The sequence below is a fragment of the Nycticebus coucang genome, chromosome 9 (assembly GCF_027406575.1).
Source record: "Nycticebus coucang isolate mNycCou1 chromosome 9, mNycCou1.pri, whole genome shotgun sequence".
Taxonomy (NCBI): Eukaryota; Metazoa; Chordata; class Mammalia; order Primates; family Lorisidae; genus Nycticebus; species Nycticebus coucang.
This window is the reverse complement of record NC_069788.1, coordinates 77,928,966-77,951,564: the sequence shown is the minus strand read 5'-3', so window position 1 is coordinate 77,951,564 and position 22,599 is coordinate 77,928,966. Positions and strand designations below refer to the sequence as shown.

At 41.8% G+C, this 22,599-nt stretch overlaps 1 protein-coding gene and 1 pseudogene across 2 annotated transcripts in view; one reads left to right on the top strand and one right to left on the bottom strand.

Moving 5' to 3' along the window:
• LOC128593795 (zinc finger CCHC-type and RNA-binding motif-containing protein 1-like) overlaps positions 1-21,594 on the top strand; it is a 23,665-nt pseudogene extending 2,071 nt beyond the window's left edge.
• Positions 1-22,599, bottom strand: part of GMDS (GDP-mannose 4,6-dehydratase) — a 657,290-nt gene that overhangs the window by 299,140 nt on the left and 335,551 nt on the right. The gene's annotated exons all lie outside the window — the stretch shown is intronic.

Below are 22,599 nucleotides of genomic sequence, written 5' to 3'. Positions count from 1 at the left end.
GAATTAGCCCATATTATATATCCCTTTCCATATAGATTTGTTCAATGGGAATTTAATCAAGTACCTTTTTTTAGATGTTATGTGATTTCATAGAACTAAAGGAATAACTGGGGAGAAATTAAAATACAAAAGCTGTCCCCATCTAATTCAACTTTCTATGAATAAAAATACTTCAGTAGTGTTTTATCTAAGTTTCCCTTATCTAAAAAATTTACAAGTTCAGTGCAAATCAAGTATTAATCTCACATTTTTATACAAAAAAAAAATGAAACCTCTTTTACTTGGTTCATTTTCTTTTGTCTCCATTAAAGCACAAAGTTCTGATATATTACATTTTCTTTCCATTTAAATTCCATATACATATACCCTGACAGATTTTATTTTTTGCCTTGTTGGGAAGCTTGTCCTATTTTCTCCAAACCAGATAAAGTCACTCCAGTGCACTGATGGGCGCCTCCCTCCCCTAAGTGCCCTCCAACCCTGGATGCCTTTCTCATCCTACTCCTCCATACTCTTGGGTGGGCAGAAACCTGGGGAGACGCAGCCACCAGGCATCTTGCTACTCTCCTGAAGCACATCTGGGCTTTATATCAGGCCTTTAATTAATCCTCAGTGAAAGCCAAGCTATGACATTTTGACTGGGCAGGCTCCAGTTCTGGACAGGTCTTGATTTATTGCGACTGAGTCTCAAGCAACTTTGATTTATTTCAGCTTTGGGGAGGAGGGCAAGCTAAGAACAGAAAAGCGCTGTTGAATGTCGAGCACGTGATGTCAGGATAGGACCTCCAGACTTCCGAGGGCCCTGGGACAAGCAGTTCAGAAGAGAATGGCCTCTGAGAAAGCCATTTTAAAAAAACCTAAGATTTAAATAACATGAAATTGTACAAAACAAAATAAACTCAATTGTGGAGGAGAGAAAACGGGTCCTAAAACAGCTGGCTGATTATGGCAGGGTAGGAAGTCCCAGTCTTATCTCTGGGAAAAGGATGAGTCCCTGGGGGCCTTAGTGTTAATCAGGACTCTTATTTGCATTCAGGGGCTGCTCCAAGAGGCCATCCCTCCTTCCTGAGAGCAAAGGCCAGAGAGAACTGCTCCCCACCTCAGCAACACCAACTTCTAGCCCATTAAATAAGGGCAGATTTCCATTCTTCAGGAAGACAGCGTTAAGTACAAAGAACACAAAGTTATTTGATTAAGCTAAGGCAAAGGGGTTGGTCTCTTTGTCTTTGCATAATCAGCGTTTCTGTCCTGGGCAGGCTTGACTGTGCTATGCTCATTACTGCGTCCTTGAGCATGGCCACCAGGCCTCCATCCCAGTTCTGCACAGTACTCTGCAATCAACCAAGTAAGAGCACAAAAGTTAGCACCTAGTTGATACCCTCTGCAGCCTTCACTAGTCCTGGCATAATTGCTGGGCACACAGCAGAAGCCCCCAGCCCAGCATTTCTGACTGCTGACAAAGCCCTTCAGCCCTCCATGAATACACGAAATAGGTGCTATTCGCACTGTCAATCTGGTTCAAAAAAGACAAGCATTAACAATCATTAGAAGCAAAGTTAATTTCCCTACAAGGGAGATAATAATAGATAACATGGGTTGCAAAAGAAAGAAGTGGAGGAAAGGGGAAAGATAGATAGCAGCACAGCCTAAGAGAGTGGGAGGAGCATTGTGCTGGAACAGGTGGCACCGAGGCTCAGGTTCCATTATGGCTACTAACCTGGAAAATGTACTGGGCCACATGGTTAACCAAGATGAGCCTCTTATTCTTCATGTGCAAAATGGGGAGCAAATACTTACTCTGCAGGGCAGCTGTGAGGACCAGAGAAAAGGCCAGAAAAGCCTTACCACACTAGATTTTGTATTCTCAGGGCCAAGGATACAGGCTGGTATTACTGGAGGAGGCAGGAACCTTGCGGTACCCGTGCACCTGTGTGGGTGCTGGCATGCGGGAACAACCACGTAGACACCTGTGTACACACATGCAGGTGTCTCTGAGAAGGAGCACCCAGGTGGCTGTGAATCCACGCTCATATGGAAATTATTGTATTCTTCACAGATACAATCATCTTTACACTGAATGAGTGACTCTTGTGACAAGTATTAATGTAATCATTAGCTCCGAGACTACACTTAAAGGCTGAGCAGCACTTTAGGGACTTCTGAGAAGTGCTATTGCATTTCAAAGCTGGCTTCATGACAACATGCATATATATAAATACCATCTTGTGGGTGGTCCAATCCCCATTCCTGCAAATAGTCAAGCCCCAACTCTGAGGAGTAGAGTGCCAGGATTCAGTAAGCTAATTCCATTCATGGGGTGAGCCTTTACACTGTAAAATCCACAGACTTTCTATATTTTCAGGTACTATTTAGCCCACACCTGAACAAATTGCTGTAAAGAGAATAACTGGGGTCAAAGTCAACAACTGCACAATAAAATGCAATTCTTGTGTCACTGAAGTCAACATATTTTAATTTTTATTGTCTTTTTTAAAAATCTAAAGTCAACTGGTCGGAATTTGATTTTGGAAATCAAGTCTTTTTACATCTCTACTATAGTTTCTCAAAGAGATTCTACAGAGGCTGGGGGGGCTATAGAGCATGAACTACTGGGCTTTCACAAGGTCTGTGAGATCTAGGCATCTTGGGTCTGCACACCAGGGGGTTTCCTACAGCTCTAGAAGCTTCTGTGCCAAAAAGCCAAGAGGAAGAATGAGCCAAGGACCAGGAGCTCTCCCCTCTACCCTTCCCCTCAAGCTGTCTTCAGAGGGAGCCTATTCCCATGGGTCTTAGGCTACCCAAAGTATAGGCTGCAAAGTCCTTCTCACCAGCCATTTGTTCCTTAGTAATGCTTCAGACAATAGGAAGGTGGCAGAGGACCCCCTGTGGGGGCTCCCTGCACACAGCCCCAGCTGCCAGGAGAAGGAAGTGGAGAGTCAATGGCATATATCCTTTTGCCAGACCACAGAGGGTTCAGATGCATTGCTAAGTGGTCGGTCCTCATGCTACCAGGATTCCTTATTTTGCTGTCATTTTGTAAACAGAAAGATGAGAGTTGAGGGCAATGGGTACACGCACTTGTACTTGAAAGCACATATCCTAACATTATGTCACGTTCCGCACACATATCTTCTCTACCCATTTGCCTGTTGGCTTGCGGGGAACATGGATGGGCATGTATGTGTGTACCTGTGTTAACTTGAAAGCATACATGCACCAAGTCAGATATTTTAAAGTTCCCTGTGACAGAAAGAGGGAAGAGGAGAAACAAGTGCATGAGTTTGAGCAAATCAAGGGGCACACGGGCCTGTGTACCAATTTTTAAGCTGAATTTACAAAATTTAAATAAGCAAATAAACCTGGCATAAGGCAATATACTATGACCTATGAAAAGAGGTACTTTCTAAAAATATTTAAAAAGAAGTTTTATTTAAGAAATCCAAAACTGATACCTACCTTTGGCCTGTACAGTAATGAAATGAGGGGAGTGTGATATGAACCTCCCAGAAATGTCCCACCTTGAAGAGATCTTCTAAATAATAAAGTGAACACTTTCTTTTTAGGACACTACATGGTGTGTATGTGTGTGTATGTGTGTGTGTGTGTGTGTGTGTGTGTGTGTATTTTTTTAATTGTAGTTGTCGTTGTTTAGCAGGTCGGGCCGGGCTCGAACCCACCAGACCCTGTGTATGTGGCTGGCACCGTAACCACTGAGCTACAGATGCAGAGCCTATAGTATATTTCTTTTGCCAGATAAATAGGCCAGTAATTTCATAAAGCAAATGTCAGGGACTCATTCAATATTACAAAGCAAGTTTGTCAAAAAACTGATATGAAAGCCTTCATTCCTGGGGAGTCAAATTGGCCTCTGGAGCAGGCACACATTAACAAATAAAGGTTTAAGATAATATGGGGTTATAAATGGTAAGTTACATGCCTATGTAATAGAGAGAGTAAGTGATCAACAAGTAAGCTACACAGCTGTCCCCCCATTTGGGGGAATATGTTCCAAAGACCTCTCATGGATAGTATTGAACTCTATATCTACTATGTTTTTCCTATATATACATATTTACAATAGTTTAATTTATAAATCAGGGACAATAAGAGATTAACAACAATAACATAATAGATTAAAACAAATATAACAATATTCCAAGCATCAAAATCTTGTACTTTGGAATCATTATAAAGTAAAATAAGGATCACTTGAACACAGACCCTGAGATGCCACTACAGTTCAAATCTGATAAGTGAAATGGCTACCGAGATGAATGGCTTGGGAGTGTCTATAGCATGAATATGCTGGATAATAGGATGATTCACATCTGTGAAGGACACAGTAGGATGGAGGGGGATTTCATCATGCTACGCTGTAGGGTGCACAATTTAAAATTTGTGAATTGTTTATTTCTGGAATTTTCCACTTAATTTCTTTAGATTACAGCTGACCCTGGGTAACTGAAACCATGGACAACAAGCTGTGGATAAAAAGGGACTATGTGCCATGTTTTATTGGTCCCTTTTCTTATAATTTTTACTTAAAAGCTTAACTGAATATTATTCTTTGCCAAATGGTTTATAAGTACCAGTTTCATTCTGAATTTCTCTAGAAAAAAAATACCAGAGTCAAAAAATTCTTTGAAATACATATATTTTGAGTTATGCTATAAACTTCAATGAATATGGTATCATTTTAAATTTCATCATTCCAGCTAACATAGGTGCAAAGAGGTCATGGGAAGTACATCACTCCATTCAGCCATGCTTTTTCTTCTTGACTTATTTCTGACCATTACTCTGATCTTCAAACAGGTATGTGGCACTCTAAGGCAGGCATCCTCAAACTTTTTAAACAGGGGGCCAATTCACTGTCCCTCAGACTGTTGGAGGGCTGGACTATAGTTAAAAAAAAAAAAAAAACAACTATGAACAAATTCCTATGCACACTGCACGTATCTCATTTTGAAGTAAAAAAACAAAACGGGAACAAATACAATCACACCGCCTCATGTGGCCCGCGGGCTGCAGTTGGAGGACCCCTGCAGCATGAATTGCTCCTCCTAGTCTCAAAGATTTGAAAAGAGAGAGTACAGACCTTCCAATGGGTATTTGCTAATAGACAGGTAAACGTATTTTGGAATAATCTGCTACATTCTTCCTATCATTAAAAAAAGTAAATATTTTTTTCATTTGCTTATAGATAGAAGAACATATTTTGGAATAACCTGCTACATTCTTCATGTTATAAAAAATAATTAGAGATTAGATTCATGAACCCTGGATTAAATATCCCAGGTTTAGCTGGGCGTTGTGACAGGTGCCTATAGTCCCAAGTACTCAAGAGGCTGAGACAAGAGGATCATTTGAGCCCAAGAGTTTGAAGTTGCTGTGAGCTACGATGCCATGGCACGCTACCCAGGGCACAGAATGAGACTCTGTCTCAGAAAAAAAAAAATCCCAGGTTTGCCCGTGACTCATGGCTGACCTTGAAGGCAAGCCATTTTAGTCCTATGGTAGTTAGAACATCCGTACCTCTGTAATTAGGGTAACTACACCAACTGCTACAGAAAATACTTTAAGATCCATAGAGGAAAAAAGAATATGTAAATGGAAAGGATGATATGAGATCCATCCAAAAATTTAGGATCACCAGTAAAGTTATAAATGTTTACCTTATTTGTATTGCTGCTACTATAAATAAAAAGAGCAAACCATAAGCCTTGATGAAGTTCCTATTAAACAAAGACTTTTGGTTTTTATAACCAATGAACTTTGGCAGTCTTCAAAATTAAATGAGATAAACCACACAGAAAGGTGTAGCTAAAATGCTCACCATAATGAAATGAATTTAGTCTGAAGACAAAGCATTTTAAGAAAGTTTATCCATATTCCCACTTGACTACTGAGGTTCTGTTTACTTGTCAATTACCTGTATAAAGAACAGAGTTACAAAGAGTATCTTCACTTAAATCCAAGACTCAAAGGTATATATTCTGTTTTTATGGTGAATCCTAAATCAAAAACTAGTTGCTCTCCTAGGTCCTTTACTTTAAAACTTATGGGATCCTCTGGATTACAAAAGGAATAAGCTGCTCTCCTTTAGACTGGGGGACTGGTAGTCACTCAGGGTCATTCTTGTGTGGTTGCTTTTCTCTAAGAACAATTTGTACAAAAAGTTCTACATACCACCTTGCTGAATATCAGACAGGGCCACCTTTAAAGTACTCCCCTCAGGAACCTACGTACTGACATTAGTGCCTACTCCACCCTTCGAAGCAATTTTGAAACTCTTTTTCTGGAATGGCCATCAAAGTGTCATTATATTACCTTTGATGTCCTGAGTGTCATCAAAATGCTTTCCTTTCAGTATTTCCTTTATTTTCAGGTAAAGAAAAAAGTCACTGGAGGCCAGAACAACTGAGAGTGTTCCAATACAGTTATTTGGTTACTGGCTAAAAAATCCCTTACAAACATTGCCATGTAAGCTGGTGCACTGTTGTGATTTAAGAGCCATGAGTTGTTGGCTACGATTTTCATTTAATATCTTCCTGTTTCTCTATTGATGCTTACTTCCTCTGCTATGCTTCTCACAGTTAGCTCAACAATTTTGATGCACAATTTGAAAAATTTTTGCCATGTTTTCTTCAATTCTGCTTGTTACTGATCACCCTGACCTCTCTTCATCAGTGACACTTTCTCCTCAGAAAAACATTTAATCCATTTGTACAGTACCATTTTCTTCATGGCATGATGTCTATAAAATTGGACTAACATTTTTTTCTGATTTAACTTCCACTCTTACAAATGTTTATTTGTTGACCTAATTCAAGCTCCAACATTCTTGCAATAGCGCACAAAAACACACAACAATGAACATCATTCAGTAAGACACCACCACATCTTGACACAACACAACTGTGAGACCCTGATATACCAAGGATACAAAACCTTATCGAATTGTTTATATAGTGCTGCCAACATAAGCGCACAGCAGCGAGTTTGTGAACTTGTCAGACCTTCATATTTCAGAAGGTTGAAGGTATCCATCTGTGTGTAGAGATGCCTACAGCCAAACCCTCCCTGAAAATTCTCCCTTGGGGAGAAAACTGATAAGAATTTTCTTCCTGCTCCTTTAGTGTACAGGGACTGCATGGCTGTGACCCCATGAACTAATAAGGTGAGGATCAACAATCACGAAAGAGAAAATGACAAAGTATCTACTCAAAAAGACTGCATTATGCAGCATCCTAATTTTCCTTTCTCATGTCTGCCCTTCTTCAGGATTCCCTAACCTCAGTCAAGAATGTTGGGTTTAGAATATATAATTTTGTGTGTAAGAAATCAAATGGAATCCCACTGCAGTGCTCACAGTGGTAGGGGATAGTTTGAAATGTGACTTAAGGCCAATGCAGTGGCTCATGCCTGTATTCCTAGCACTCTGGGAGGCTGAACTGGGAGGATCACTTGAGCTAAGAATTTGAACACCAGCCTCAGCAAGAGCAAGACCCTGTCTCTATTAAAAACAGAAAAATCAGCAAGGTGTCATAGTGGGCATCTGTAGTCCCAGCTACTTGGAAGGCTGAGGCAGAAAATTGCTTTAACTCAGGAGTTTGAAGTTGCTGTGAGCTAGCCAGAGACTGGCATGACATTCTAGCCTGGGCAGCAGAGCCAGACTCTGTATCAAAAAAAAAAAAATAAATAAAAAAAGAAAGAAAGAAAATAAAATAAAAAGAAATATGACTTGAAAACCTGGCTCATTTGAGCTGACATAAGCTGTGAAATGTTAAATGCACGCTGGATTTTGAACACTTAGCACAGAAAAAATATAAACAGTCTTGATAATTTTTCTATTTTTAAATGATGTTTGGGATCTACTGAGCTAATTAAAATACATTATTAAATTTAATGCCACTTGTTTCTTTTACTTTTTCAATGTGTTTTTTTTTAATTACATAACATTATATGGCTTGTATGTATAACTTTAATTGTATTTTTATTAGGTAGTGCTTTCTATAACATCTTTTATCCTGATATATAAAAAGAAATATATGTTAGCTTAAACAAGCTTAGAATAATAGATAAAAGTGGGGGAGGAAAATCCTCAAAGTGTGGGAAAAATACTTGAAGGTATTGGCCTAGGGAAAGACTATGAGGAAGACTCCAGTGGCAATTGCAACAACAACAAAAATAAACAAATTGGACTTAATTAAACTAACTAGCTTCTGTACAACTAAGGAGACAACAATCAAAGCAAATAGACAACCATCAGAATGGGAAAAGATATTTGCATATTATCAATTGGACAAAAGCTTGATAACTAGAATCTACAAAGAACTCAAATTAAGCAAACAAACAAACAACAAAAAAAAAACATCAACAATCCTTTCTATCAATGGGCAAGTGAGATGAACAGAACCTTCTCTAAAGAAGACAAATGGCTATGAAAAATGCTCATTGTCCCTAATAATCAGAGAAACGCAAATCAAAACCACCCTGAGATATCACCTAATCCCAGTGAGAAGGGCCCACATCATAAAGTCTCAAAGCTACAGATGCTGGCGTGGATGTGGAGAGAAGGGAACACTTTTACACTGCTGGTGGGACTGCAAACTAATGCAACCTTTTTGGAAGGAAGTATGGAGAATCCTCAAAGAACTCAAACTAGACTTCCTATTTGATCCTGCAATCCCATTACTGGGCATCTACCCAGAAGAAAAAGCCCATTTCATCATAGGAACATTTACACTAGACTGTTTATTGCAGCTCAATTTACAATTGCCAAATTGTGGAAACAACCTAAATGCCCACCAATCCGGGAATGGTTTAACAAGCTATGGTATATGTATACCACTAAAAAAGATGGTGACTTTACATCTTTTATATTAACCTGAATGGAGATAAAACTTTCTTAGTAAAGCATCACAAGAATGGAGAAGCAAAAAAAAAAAAAAAAAAAAAAAATGGGAGAAGCAAGAATCCAATGTACCCAATTGTGATACGAGGACAACCAATGACTTAGTACTTGGTGGGGGGGAAGGGGCGAATGGGGGAGCAGAAAGAGGGAAGAAGGGAAGGCTGGACACAATTATAAGAAGGACTTTACCTAACAAATGTAAGCAATGTAACCTGGTTCTCCGTACCCTCAATGCTTGCCCAACAATAAAAAAAATGGAGGAGGGAAATATACCATATAAATAATTAATTTTACCTAGGGCTTTTACAATGTTAAAACATGAAATCATACTCTGTATCACAGAAAACTATATCTATTAGCAGATATATTTCAAAACATAAATTTTACACGGTATAGAAAGTGTATGTTGGAATCATATTCTCAGATTATAAACCTTAAACAATTTAGAACTGAGTCCCCTTACTATGAAGGTGAGAAAATCAAGATTTGCAATGGTGAAGTGATGTACTTAAAGCTTAGGAAGTGATAGGACAAGGCTGAGGACCCAGAGTAGAGCAGGAGGGATGCTCTGCACCATAGCACAAAGCCCTTTTGGTTCAGGTCATACAATCAACCATCCTCACCACAAAAAGCCTTCAGTCTGAGAAAAGAATAAGTACAAACATGCAAGATGGAATGTGCCAGTTAAGCGTAAGTTCCAAAAATATACATATTTTTAATAAATTCAAATGATATGACTAATGTCCTATAGAAAATATCTGATAGAGGTTTTACTCTGGATGAGTTCAACATTTAACTTTTTAAAATTGCTTTTTTAAAAACCCTGGCATTGTGCTGTTAAGAAAAATCTGTGGGGAAAAAAGGGCAATTGATTAATTAATTAAACTTATCACAGAAAAATTCACTACACTTGCCAAGGTGGTCTGATGTGAGATCTGTTCCTAGAGCCTGGACTTCTGTAGTCAGAGACAGACTGAGGGTCTAAGTACTTTCTTAATGCAAAGAAAACAGCAACATGGACCATACTTTTGATGTGGGTAACAGACAGGGCCATCCAAGAGTAACGTTTCTAACAGCAATAAGTTTTCTCTACATACTGATGTGCGTAACCAGAGCTAGGAAAACTCTCTCCAGGGACATGCTAATGTCTCCCAAAGAAGGGCAGTCAGAAAGTTCAGCTGTTCTATCTTTGGACCATTAATACTGGATGTTGAGTCAGGCTACATCCCAAAACACCTACAACTGAAAAGTAATTCTTCTCAAATGAAAACTGGCATATTAAGTGTACCCTCTGGATTTGGGGAATGTTTCCCATCCCAAAATAAATTTTTAAGCACAAAGAGACAGTTAGAAATGACCACTCTGCTGATAACTATGTTTTACTCAGTAATCTGTCAAACAAGGGGGAAAAATGGCAGATAAAACAGACCTTTATATTTTAATTTCCTTGTGCCTGTTCTTTCCTCCATTAAAAAAACACACAGAGAATTTGTCAAAAGAATGAACAGTAATCACGAGAGTAAGATATGCCTTCCATGTTGCACTGGCTCATTTTCAAGGGAAAAGAATTATTGCAGAGAGAGGATGTTGCCACACACATATAATAATGGCATTAACCATTCTGACTTGCAACATAAATTGAACGACTGAAGGATTTAAATGTTCCTCATTAACTTTTATTAGCCTCAATTTTTAACTTTTTCCTTCCTCTTAAAATTAAAAATGAGCAGTCCCTTAAACTTTGCACACCTTCAAGCAGCATTCAAACTAAGCAAGCTCTTCCAGGGACCACAGGAAAATAAAACACCTCAAAAAATTATACCAGAGGTGGTACAGAATCTCTTTCAAAGTCTCTATCACAGGTTGGAGGCTATATGTTTAATACTTTTTCCAACTTAGAAGAATAAAGGATTTCATAATTTTAGAATCTATATCATTCCTGATTACTAAAAAGAAGTGATCTAATCAAAGGATTATGGCGAGGACACCAACTTTTTTTTTTTTTTTTTTTTGCATTTTTTGGTCAGGGCTGGGTTTGAATCCGCCACTTCCAGGATATGGGGCCAGTGCCCTACTCCTTTGAGCCACAGGCGCCACCCGAGGACTCGAAGTTCTTAAGAGTTCTTCCTATGTGGTATTTACTTAAGCATGATAGGTACTAGGTTAAGTACACTACTTTATGCAGTAAAATCTGAAATCTTTAAATATAAACACTTAAAAAACACATTCTTATCAAAATGTGAAATGTAGTGCCTGCTGGATGATGAATGTGATACTAATAAAAGAAAGAAAAAAGAAAATACTATGGGGTCTTCCTTTCTTCATAACTTGTATATTTTAGCCACCCATTGGATATGTACAGACACAAAAAGAAATAGAGAAAAAGAACAAAACATATACACATATACAAACCAAACCCTTTTGGTGTTTGTTTTATAATAAAAAAGTAGCATTTCTCAAAATGGAAAATAGGTATACAGTTAGTCAGAAATGTTTCAAAATCTGTGGGATGTTACAACATAAAAATACAGAATTTTAAATGTGTACACACCTCTGTAGAAATGTGCAATGACCAGCTTATCCTTTGCATAAGCAGTAAAAGCCCAATAAATTATCTTTCAGAATGAAAGACCTCCCCCCTGCCATACAAACTATGAGCTATAGCTAGCAGCCTTGTTACATAATTTATTGTTATTACTGATGTTAATTTGATCCTTCATTGTTTGATCCTTTACAAAAAAACTAATTATTAATTGACCCTCTAAGAAACAATGAACATGGTTCTTGTGTCATTATATTCTCTGCTGCCTCTGTTTGCTGCCACAGAAATTTAGTAGTCCACTAACAGACATTTTAGAACCAAGTTTTCTTCTTCAAAGGATAGAATGGTGTAATTCTTTTTTAAAGACAATATTCCAGTTACAGGAAAAAAAATAACACTATGTCAAAAATGACAATAATATGCACTTTTTCACCTTGGAAACTTTAGACTTGAAAGAAGCCTAAAGTGTAAGTTTTCCATCACTCCAGTTGAATTCTAAGACCACCAGTGTAACACCACTGCTCAGAAACCACAGGGGTGGCCTTGCTAGAATACACATATAGTTGCTGAGGAACAGGAAACACAGCCAGATGGTTCTGCTGAGGGAAGCACTTTTTTCTTTATAAAACCAAAGAAGTTCTAATAGGTCAAACACAAAAATGCAGATACGGTAAAACAGAAAGCTAACAGGAAGATTTATGTAAATAAGAAAAGCTAAATTTGTATCATGTTCTCATCTACATCAGTGAATGGGTGTAGGGAGAAAAATAAAGGAAAAGGAAGACAGAGGATTTATCCCACAGATCTAAATGATTTCCTTGACTGGAAAAAAGCTACCAACAATCCTATTTAGGCGCTGAAGCTAGCACATGCTTTGTGCTATAAGGAGCGTTTATAAAGTATCATTAAAACTTTTAAAAAGAGAACCTTAAATACCCAGTCTGAAGTGACTCCACCCTTACTCTGGCTTCTTACACATTGGTTTTACGTGGTTACTCACAATCGCATGAAATCCCAGTGTGGGCCAGCACCTGACGTGCACGACTGGAGCCCGCTTCCGGGGAAGAACCAAATGCCCTGAGTTCCCTCAGTCCCCCACTTGCACCACCAAACTGCAGAACTGCCCCATACACTCGGTCAGGCATGTAGCTCCCAGAGCAATTGGCTTTGTGTGGCAAATCCTAGATGTTGTCCTGTCACATTCATTGTCCTGTGCTCCTTGAGTCTGCCAAGCTCAGCAGCAGGCTGCCTGGCCCCCTTCCAGCACAGTGCCAAGCAGCCCTCTGGCTAATGAAGTGCTGATACTGGTCACCAGTGCTCTGTGGCCTTCCCTTCCCTGATATAGGCCCACCCCTCCTCACTGATACTCTCACAACAGGGAGGGCCAGTCTCTACAGCTGAGGGAAACACATCGCGGACCTTGTCATCTGACAGCCACTAGAGTAGAAAGGCCAACAGTGAGGTTAGATTCCCCTATCAGCTTTTTCTCAAGTCAGTATCTCTGAATAGCAAGCTGCTTCACCTGTCAGATGAAGGGGCTGGGCGGGACAATGGATAACATTACTGCAGCTTTTACATCAAATGAATCCATGAGGCTGATCTGATTCGAGCTCTGTTCTCTCAGGTAGTCATTCAGTAAATATGCACTGTGCACTCACGTTCAAGGCACAGAGGAGGGCACTGGGGCCACTAAACGGGGTCAGCCCAGTGGTCAGATGATGCGTCAGCCAGAGGGCCTGGAAGGGGTGTAAAGGAAGGGCTATCAGGCAACTTGAGAAATGGCTGATGCTTGAGTTAGGCAGCCGGTGGGATGGCCAAGGAGGTGCGCCCCTGAGAAAGGCTTCCCAGAGGCAGCTCAGGGCCAGCCGTGAAGCAGAGCCGCACCTGGAGAAAAGAGCCACAGGGGCAAGGGGGGGCCTGCCCAAAGAGCCATGGTTGCCGGAACAGAGTAGGAGCCCAGCTCAGGGAAGCAGAGCAGACGTGGCTGTCAGGAGCCAGCAATCCAGAGGACGAATGACCTAGAATGTCACACTCCAGACACCTGCCTTTATTCTGTAGTGAGACACTAATGATTTTTAAGGAGAAATGATATGATGGTATCTGGATTCCAGAAAGGTGATTCTGGCAGCAGTGTGGGTGTCAAGTGAGGATCTGCCTTATAGAGAGAACGTGCAGAGCGCAGAACCAGGCCTGATCTCAGGCAAACTCGGGACCTGATCGCTCTATACCTTAGTAGTGTTGTTCGGGGGAAAGATGATGACAGCACCTGTCTCACTAGACTGTGAAAGTAAGTGTATAGAAATGTATAAAGTAGTTTATACATTTTTAGTACTCAGTAATATCTTTAACTTGAAATAACAGCTAAATAGATATTTTAATTAGTGGTATTTCAGATTCAGGGAATCTTTAAGACAACAACTGATGATTAGAAATATTCTTAAATAAAGGGCCATGTTGGGGCTCAGTGCCTGTGGCTCAAGTGGCTAAGGCACCAGCCACATACACCTGAGCTGGCAGGTTTGAATCCCGTGCCCACCAAACAACAATGACAGCTGCAACCAAAAAATAGCCAGGCATTACGGTGGGCACCTATGGTGGCCAACTACTTGGGAGGCAAAGGCAGGAGAATCGCTTAAGCCCAGGAGTTTGAGGTTGCTGTGAGCTGTGATGCCACAGCACTCTACCAAGGGTGACAGCTTGAGGCTCTGTTTCTAAATAAATAAATATATAAATAAATAAAGGGCCATGTTGGGAGGCACTGATGTCTCTTGTTATTCAGGAGTATTCTGCCCAGCCACCTCTCGCTCAGGCCTCCCAGGTGGAAGACTTTGGTGTTACTGCTAGTATAAAAACTGTCATTAAATACTAAAAGGTTATTTTTGCTATTCCATTCTATACAAACAACAATGGTGGAGGAAAAACACAAGAAGACCAACAGCCACCTATTTGCAACAAAAGCCGCCCAGTGACCAGTGCCAATGAAACATAATATAACACAAAGGCACAGTAAAGTCAAAGGGGCATGCCCCCAGCACCCACCCCTGTTGTAGGGGGCCTTTCTGTGCAAAACCAGAGAGTAGGGAGGCTCTAAAGTGAGAGTTTTTGATACTGTCCTTCCACCCACCACCTAAGAAAGAGGGAGTGAAAAGGGAGAGAGAGGAACGGGGGGGGGGGGGATGTGGAGGGGTGGGGGAGAGTAATCAGTCAGGGTACAGTGAGGAGCCAAGAAAGACCCTAATGAAATGCTTAATTAAACCAAAGTAATTTCTTTGAGCCCCACTAGACTTTTAACATCCCAGAGCCCAATACCACGCGCAATTAAACAAGCAAACCAGTAATTCATTAGGGATAATTTTAATAGATGACTCATTTGGCCCAGCCAGTCAATGATGCTTTGGTTTCCCAAAGGCCCTGGCAGATAGTTAACAATGAAGCTTTCAGCTGCCACTGACAAAAGGTAATGGAATTTAAATCACCTAAGCCACTTCTTCAAGCTTCTTCAGTTTTTTTGAAGATAAAGATCAAATAAAGTGATTTCTGTTAAACCTGTATTTCCTGTACATAGTTGATATCGTCTTCAAATTATATGATTGTACAACTGTTAAATTAATACTTACTGCAGAGGAAGTCTCCTATTTAGAATATGAGCATTGGCCTTTTAATTTTGGGTTCCTCCAATGTTTTTTTTTTTTTTCCTCATACTGCAGTTGTTTCATAGGATGTTCAGAGACCTTAGAAGGCCAGTAGTAAAAATGCTAGTTTATTTTTAATTTCTAGTGAGATGTATACATTTGTTAGATGGCTAACATTGGAAGTCACTGAAGAAATGGCTTTAAAAATCTCCCAAGAATGGATAAGTGCACAAAAAAGTCTCCTGGAAACAGTGAGTAAGGTACTGCACTGAAGAGCTGGGGGGCAGGGCTGGACCCCCCTGCTTGGGGGGGTCAAGGACCTCAGACAGGGCTTCTCCTTTCAAAGCCACTCTTTTCATAGGAAAACCACAAATAATAACTCCTATTCTCCTAAGCATCGTCAGGGATTTGTTGGAAGAACCAAATGCAAAGATGTAAATGATAAAGCACTACACAAATACAACGGGGCAACCTTTTGGGGCTTAAAAACGGTCTAATGAAAGCTCTTTTTATATTGCTTTCAAACTTGAAATTTAAGACACAGTGAAAATCAGCCAGTAATTCTTGACCTAAAGGAGATACTGTAAGAAAAACCATGCAAAACCACGCAGGCCTTTGGATCCTGGTGAGAAGGTAGGTGAGACTGTACTACCTCAGAGGAATATCTGCATCATGTGGACTTGAGGACAGAATGGCCCAAGAGGCGGGAGGCCACAGTCACCTTCCTGGAATGCAACCTGTCCCCTCCAGCACAGGCTCCCACACACCACGCTCTGCTTTGTGAGTCAGAAGCTGGAGGATGAACCTGGGAACAGGGAGATGTCCTCTGAGCAATGTGAGTGATAACCAAGGGAGGAAGTGAAATCACATCCATAAGGAACTGGAAATGGTACTGCCGACAGTGACCTGGTTGTGGTTCCCAAGGTGCCCTAGGGGACCACTTGTCCTGCTATGAATGTCTGGGGAGGACATTGCTACAAAAGCCACCCCCAATAATCTGGCCCTTTGGCCCTTCCCTGTGTTACATATCCTGGCTGATGGGGACAGTGGAGGCTACTGACAGTAGCTGGGACATGTCTGGGGGCCCAAGGCCAATTTCTAGAGTTTCCTATGGGTTGTCACAGTCAGAGGTGTCAATCGTATATTAATCACCATTTCTGCCTCCACTGATCTGGGTCCATGTTGTACACCTTTTGACAGCTTCAGTGATTCCTTCTCTAAAGATTGCTGGGCTTCCTCCTTTCCCTGAACCCCTCTGTTAATTTGGAAAAGTTGAGTGGTTTTACCTGAATACCTTCCATGTCCTTATAAAAGACACTAACATGTGGTTGCAGAGATGGGATCCTCTTTCACACAGATAGTGATTCCACCCTGGACCCCCTCCTTCTGTTTGATTTCTAGGTAGGAGCTTTGATGAGGGCATGGAGTTGGTCCCCTTAGACCAGTAGTTCTCAATCTTCCTAATGCCACGACCCTTTAATACAGTTCCTCATGTTGTGGTGACCCCCAACCATAAAATTATTTTCATACACCTGTATTCACCTGTGTATGTGATGGTCTTAGGCGACCCGTGTGAAAGGGTCGTTCGGCCCTGCAACCCACAGGTTGAGAACCACTGCCTTAGACCTAACCAAGCTGCCCAAATCCTGTTACTCTCATCTACAAACACAGATGTGAGAATAAGACACATCATTCCAGGTCAAATCAAAAACAATAGCCAGGTATTCACATTCCTCTGTGAATTTCCCAGGGTCAGCAGAGAAACTCCCAAACTTTTCTTTACACATCTTGAGATCGCCCATTGAAAATAGACCATGAATCCTCACGGGCTGTCCTGTGCGTCCTGATTCCTCCTGTAAAGGATATATAGAAGGGAAGTTAGGATCCAAAAAGGGGGCTAAAGAGAAGGGGCGGGATCCTATGCTGGTGGGGAGGAAGCAACAGCCACAGTCCTGATCACTGCCTCAAAGTCTCAAGCCTGTTCAAAGTCAAAGGGGCATTCGGATCTCTCCCTGTCCCTGAAAGCCAACACTTTTCCACACAAGATTCACAAGGTTGGGTTTTATCCCTCAGCTCCACCAGCAGGAAGTATCAGGACCCACCTCGTCCTGAAGTTTTCCTCCTATGTTTAATCCTAGGAGTTCCTAGGCCATGCTGTAGCTCACCAGGAACATGTTGGATCCCTGGGCCTCAGCTCTCACCCTGAGGCCACTGCAGTACAGTGCTTAGAGCCTGGTGGCAGCCTCTTTGCACCAACGGGAGGAACACCTGGTCATCGTGAACTTGACCTTTGTGAACAAGGCACGACAGGCTGAGGTTCCCTCTGTCATCCTAGGCTTGATAGGCAGTCTGATAATTTTCACTTACAAATTTTTAATGTAAGTCTACTTCACATGAATATACAACTTACATTTTTCTTGCCACATATTGAACACACCCTGTATCCCAGCACCCAGATCAGGACACAGATTCTCAGCACTCCAAAATCACCTGGAGACACATCTGATGGCTAGCCTCTCCCCCAAAGGAAACCCCTACCCTGACTTCTACCAGCACAAGCCTAATTTTGCTTGATGCTGCAGCTAAACTCTTCCGTATCTGGCTTCCTCAGCTCCATCTCATTCCTGAGCTTCCTCGTCTGTCACACATTGCACATCCCCATGCACAGTTCCATACTTTACGCTGTTGTGTGGATACAGGGCAAGACTGACCCATGGTACCGTGCACATTTCCGTTCCTTCCAGTCTGGGTTCTGATCCACAGGGCTACTAAGAACATCTGGGCACCTTCCCTTCTGGGGCACCCTTAGGAGTTTCTCTTGGGTGTGTCCTGAAAAGTGAGAGTCCTAGGCCATGGGGCACACATTGTTATTGCCAAATAACTTTCTCAAAGTGGTTCCATCAATGGAAACTGCTACCAACAGTTGTCCTACATCCCTGCCTTTGTTTTCCATCAATATTTTGATTATATTTTGAAACCTTATTCATTTTGATTTTGATAAAAAACCTTTTAAGTGTACAGTTCAGAGGTGTGATGTACATTTACACTGTGGTGCAACTGTCACCACCATTATCTACATAATTCATTTTATAAAACTGAAACTGTCCTCAATAAACATCAACACCCCAATTCCCATCCCTCCTCCCCTCACAACCACCTTTCTACTTCCAGTGTCCATGAAATTGACTACTCTGGACACCTCATATAAGAGTAATTACACAATCTGTACCTTTGAGACTGGCTTAGCACAGTGTCCCCGAGGTACATCCACATGGTAGCATGCATCAGAATCTCCCTCCATGGTAAGGTTGAATAACATTACATTGTGTGCACGGACCACATTTGGTTTATCCGCTCATCTCTGATGAACACTTGGGTTGCTTCCACCTCTCAGTGACTGTGAAAAAACGCTGCTAGGAACATGGGGGGACTAATACCACTTTGAGACTGTGCTTTCACATGGAATCCTGTTTAATTTTTTGAGGATTCACCATACTGTGGTTGTGTGTTAAGGATTTCTGAGCTAATAAATGAAATGGGTGTGCCATCCTAAGGAGTGTAAAGTGGGTTTTCCTTGAGGTTTTGCTCTGCAGTGCTCTGATGATGAGCACTGTTGAGCATCTTTTCATGAGCTTGTTGGGCATTTGCATATCACCTCTGGAGAAATATCTCTTCAGGTCCTTTGGCTGTTGTTTAATCGGGTTATTTGTTTTATTGTTGTCAATGGATAGGCGTTCTCTACAAATGCCAGACGTGAACCCCTAATCAGGTATATGAAGTGCAAGTTATTTTCTCCAATTTCATAGGTTGTCTTTGATCTCTTGCACCCTTTAATACTTAGGGATTTTAGATTCTTTTTATTCTTTTTCATTTTCAGACACAGTCTCACTTTGTCACCCTGGGTACAGTGCCATGGCATCCATAGCTCACAGCAACCTCTAATTCTTGAGCTCAAGTGATCCTCTCCCCTCAGTTCCCAAGTAGCTGGCACTACAGGCAAGAGCCACAATGCCCAGCTACTTTTAGAGACAAGGTCTTTCTCTCACTTAGGCTGGTCTTGAACTCCTGTGCTCAAGCAATCCATCTACCTCAGCAACCCAGAGTGCCAGAGTTAGAGTGGTGAACCTCTGCACCTAATCCAGCTTTTAGCTTTTGATATGGTCCTGTTTACCTAGGGTAAATATGTAATCTGTCCTTTTGGTATTATAGGCAAAAAAATCAATGCCAAATCCATTGCCCTCCAGCTTTCCTCCTGTGGTTTCTTCTGGGAGTTTTATAGTTATAGCCTTTAACATTTAAGTCCTCAATTCACTATGAGTTAATTCTTGTGTATGGTTTCATGTCAGGATCCATTTTCAGTCTCCTATATGTGGATGTCCAGTCATCCCAGTACCATTTGCTGAAGAGACTGTCCCTTCCCCACGGGGTGCACATGGCACCCTTGTAAAATCATTTAACCATCCAGGAGCAGGTTGATTTCTGGGCTCCATGTTCTCTTCCATTGCCCTCTAAGTCTGCCCGTGTCAGTACCACCCTGTTTTGAACTCAGGAGCTTGTAATGAGTTCTGAAAACAGGAAGTATAAGACCTCCAAGTTTGTATTTTTCAAGATTGTTTTATTTGGTGGTCCCTTGAGATTCCATACACCTGAACCTTTCCAAAGTTCGCTTTGGTTTTTATAGTACTTTTATGGAATCTTCAGTGTTTTCTACGTATGAGATCATGTCATTTGCAAACTGATCACTTTACACCTTCTTTTTCAATTCTTATTTCTTTCTCTTATCTAATTGCTCTTTCAGTTATTGGTGTCTCCAGATTACATGTGTCCAAAACATCCACTCATAATAGCCTTAAATCAAGCACAAGACAAAAATAGTACTAGGCTTTATCACTGTCCATGTATTTGCCTTTACCAGACATCTTTATTTCTTCATCAAGCTGCGAGTTCCTGTCTAGTGTCCTTTCTTTTCAACCAGAAGGACTCGTTCCTTTGTAGGGCAGGGCTGCTGGTGCTCACCTTCTGGATAGCTGCCAAATGTCTTAATTTCTTCCTCATTTTTGAAACACAGTTTCTTGGATGTTGAACTCTTGATAAACAGACCTTTTTTTTCCTCCATGACTTTGAATATTTCAATCCATTGATATCCAGACTCCAAGGTTTTTGATGACAAATCTTATGTCAATCATGTGGAAAATGATGATGAGAGTCATCTTCCAAGCAGCTCACTAGATGTTAATAAGGAACCCCGTTGTGCATCACATACCCCAGAATATTTCTGTATAGTATCATGATGGCAGCTATTCGTAGCATCCTTCCAACACTAATTCAAATTTAAAGAAAAAGAAATTGAATACCTCCCATATAGACACGATAACCGTAAGTGAGAAGGCCATGGAAACGTGGCATAGGTTTTAATTTCTAATAAATGAAATATCAATCTCTATAACACATGTAAACAAGAAGCACTTACTTCTCTTTGAAGAGGAAAATGCTTTTGCACCCATATAAGGGGGAAAAAACCCACCCTGTGTTATCCCCAGCCCTGATTGGTCCATTTCTCTGAGCCTCTGACCTCACAGAGAGCCATTGAGGCTAAAACCTATATAAGCCCCTGTCTGGGCCTGGGTCTTTGGTCTTTATAGCCCAGAAAGCTTCTTTTGGTGACCTGTGGACTTGACCTAAGGTAGCGTGTTTCCTTGATCATAGTTCATGCAGTTATCCCAGTGAGTAGTTTAGCATAGTGTAGATAGTATTCTTAGTGTAATTTGTCTTGTTAGCATAAGTTCACATATTATTTTTATCCTAGTTAGCTTTCATTACTAGTGTTAGCCTATTTAGTGCCCCAGTTAGTATAGTTAGTGTTTTCAGCAGAGTGAGTATAGTTGTTTTTAATTAGTTATTTAGTGTAGCTTATCTAGCGTAGTGCTAGTGTAGTTAGGCTCCCCATAGAGCCTGGGGCGTCTTCTGTGTCTCTGGACAAGGTCCTCCAGGACTACGAGTTCTTCAAGACCCTTGGCCAGGGAAGCTTCGCTGAGGTGAAGCTGGCCCGGCACCATGGAACTGGCACTGAGGTGGCGGTGAAGATCCTCAACAAATGCTTTATTGCTGGCCTCATGTCTGTGTCTTCAGAGATTGAGATCATGAAGAGCCTGGATCATCCTAACATCCTCAAGCTGCTGGAGGTCATAGAGGGTAAGGAAAGTATGTATCTAATAATGGAACACGCACGTGGTGGTGACCTGTGTGACAGAGTAATGACATCTGGTCAGATGGAGGAGGGGGAGGCCCGAGCCATATTCTTGCAGCTACTGAAAGCCATGGAGTACCTTCACCAAGAGGGCATCATGCACAGGGACCTGAAGCTTGAGAACATTTTATTGGATTCAGAAAGCAATGTGAAACTGGCTGACTTCGGCAATGCTGCAACCTTCAGTGAAGGTAAGACCTTCACAGATTTATGTGGGACCCCCATGTATTTGGCCCCTGAAGTTTTCCTGGGCTAGAACTACAAGGGACCAGAAGCAGAAATCTGGAGCATTGGGGTCATCCTCTATTCAATGGCATCTGGGCTCTTCCCATTTAAAGGACGGGACCTCAATGAACTGCAAACATCGACCTTAAGAGGCACCTATAGAACACCTGCTTTCATTACCCCCAAATGAAAATCCTTTATCCAAAAGATACTAACCCTTGACACCAGCAAGAGACCCACCCTCCGCCAGATGATGGAAGACCCCTAGATCCAGTCTTAAAGGACGGGACCTCAATGAACTGCAAACGTCGATCTTAAAGGCACCTATAGAACACCTGCTTTCATTACCCTCAAATTAAAATCCTTTATCCAAAAGATACTAACACTTGACCCCAGCAAGAGACCCCCCCTCCACCAGATGATGGAAGACCCCTGGATCCAGTCTGGGCAAGACAACACGAGGTCATGCAGGGCAGCGACAGACATCCCACCAAAGGCTGCCACCCCACTGGAGGCCTTTACCCCACCAGAGGCTGCCACTCCACCGGAGACCGCTACCCCACTGGAGGCTGCCACCCCACTGGAGACCACCACCCCACTGGAGGCCTCCATTCCACCAGAGGCCTCCACCCCATCGGAGGCTGCCACCCCACTGGAGGCCTCCATCCCATCGGTGGCCACCATCCCACAGGAGGCTGCCACCCCACCGGAGGGGGTCACCCCACCAGAGAACTCCTTCCCACTCAGTCCCAGTTGTGCCCCCCAGCCTGGCCCCATGCCCTCTCCTTCTAGCCGGGCTGGAGACACGGGAGCTGAGGGAAGTCCCAGACAAGACTACTCCCTTCCAGCTGGGCAGGTAGTGGAGGATGAACCCACTGAAGTGAGCCAGGGCTGGCAAGGGTGTGCTAGGAGGATTGTGAACTTTTTTTTTTTTGTAGAGGCATAATTTCACTTTATTGCCCTCCGTAGAGTGCCGTAGCGTCACACAGCTCACAGCAACCTCCAACTCCTGGGCTTAGGCGATTCTCCTGCCTCA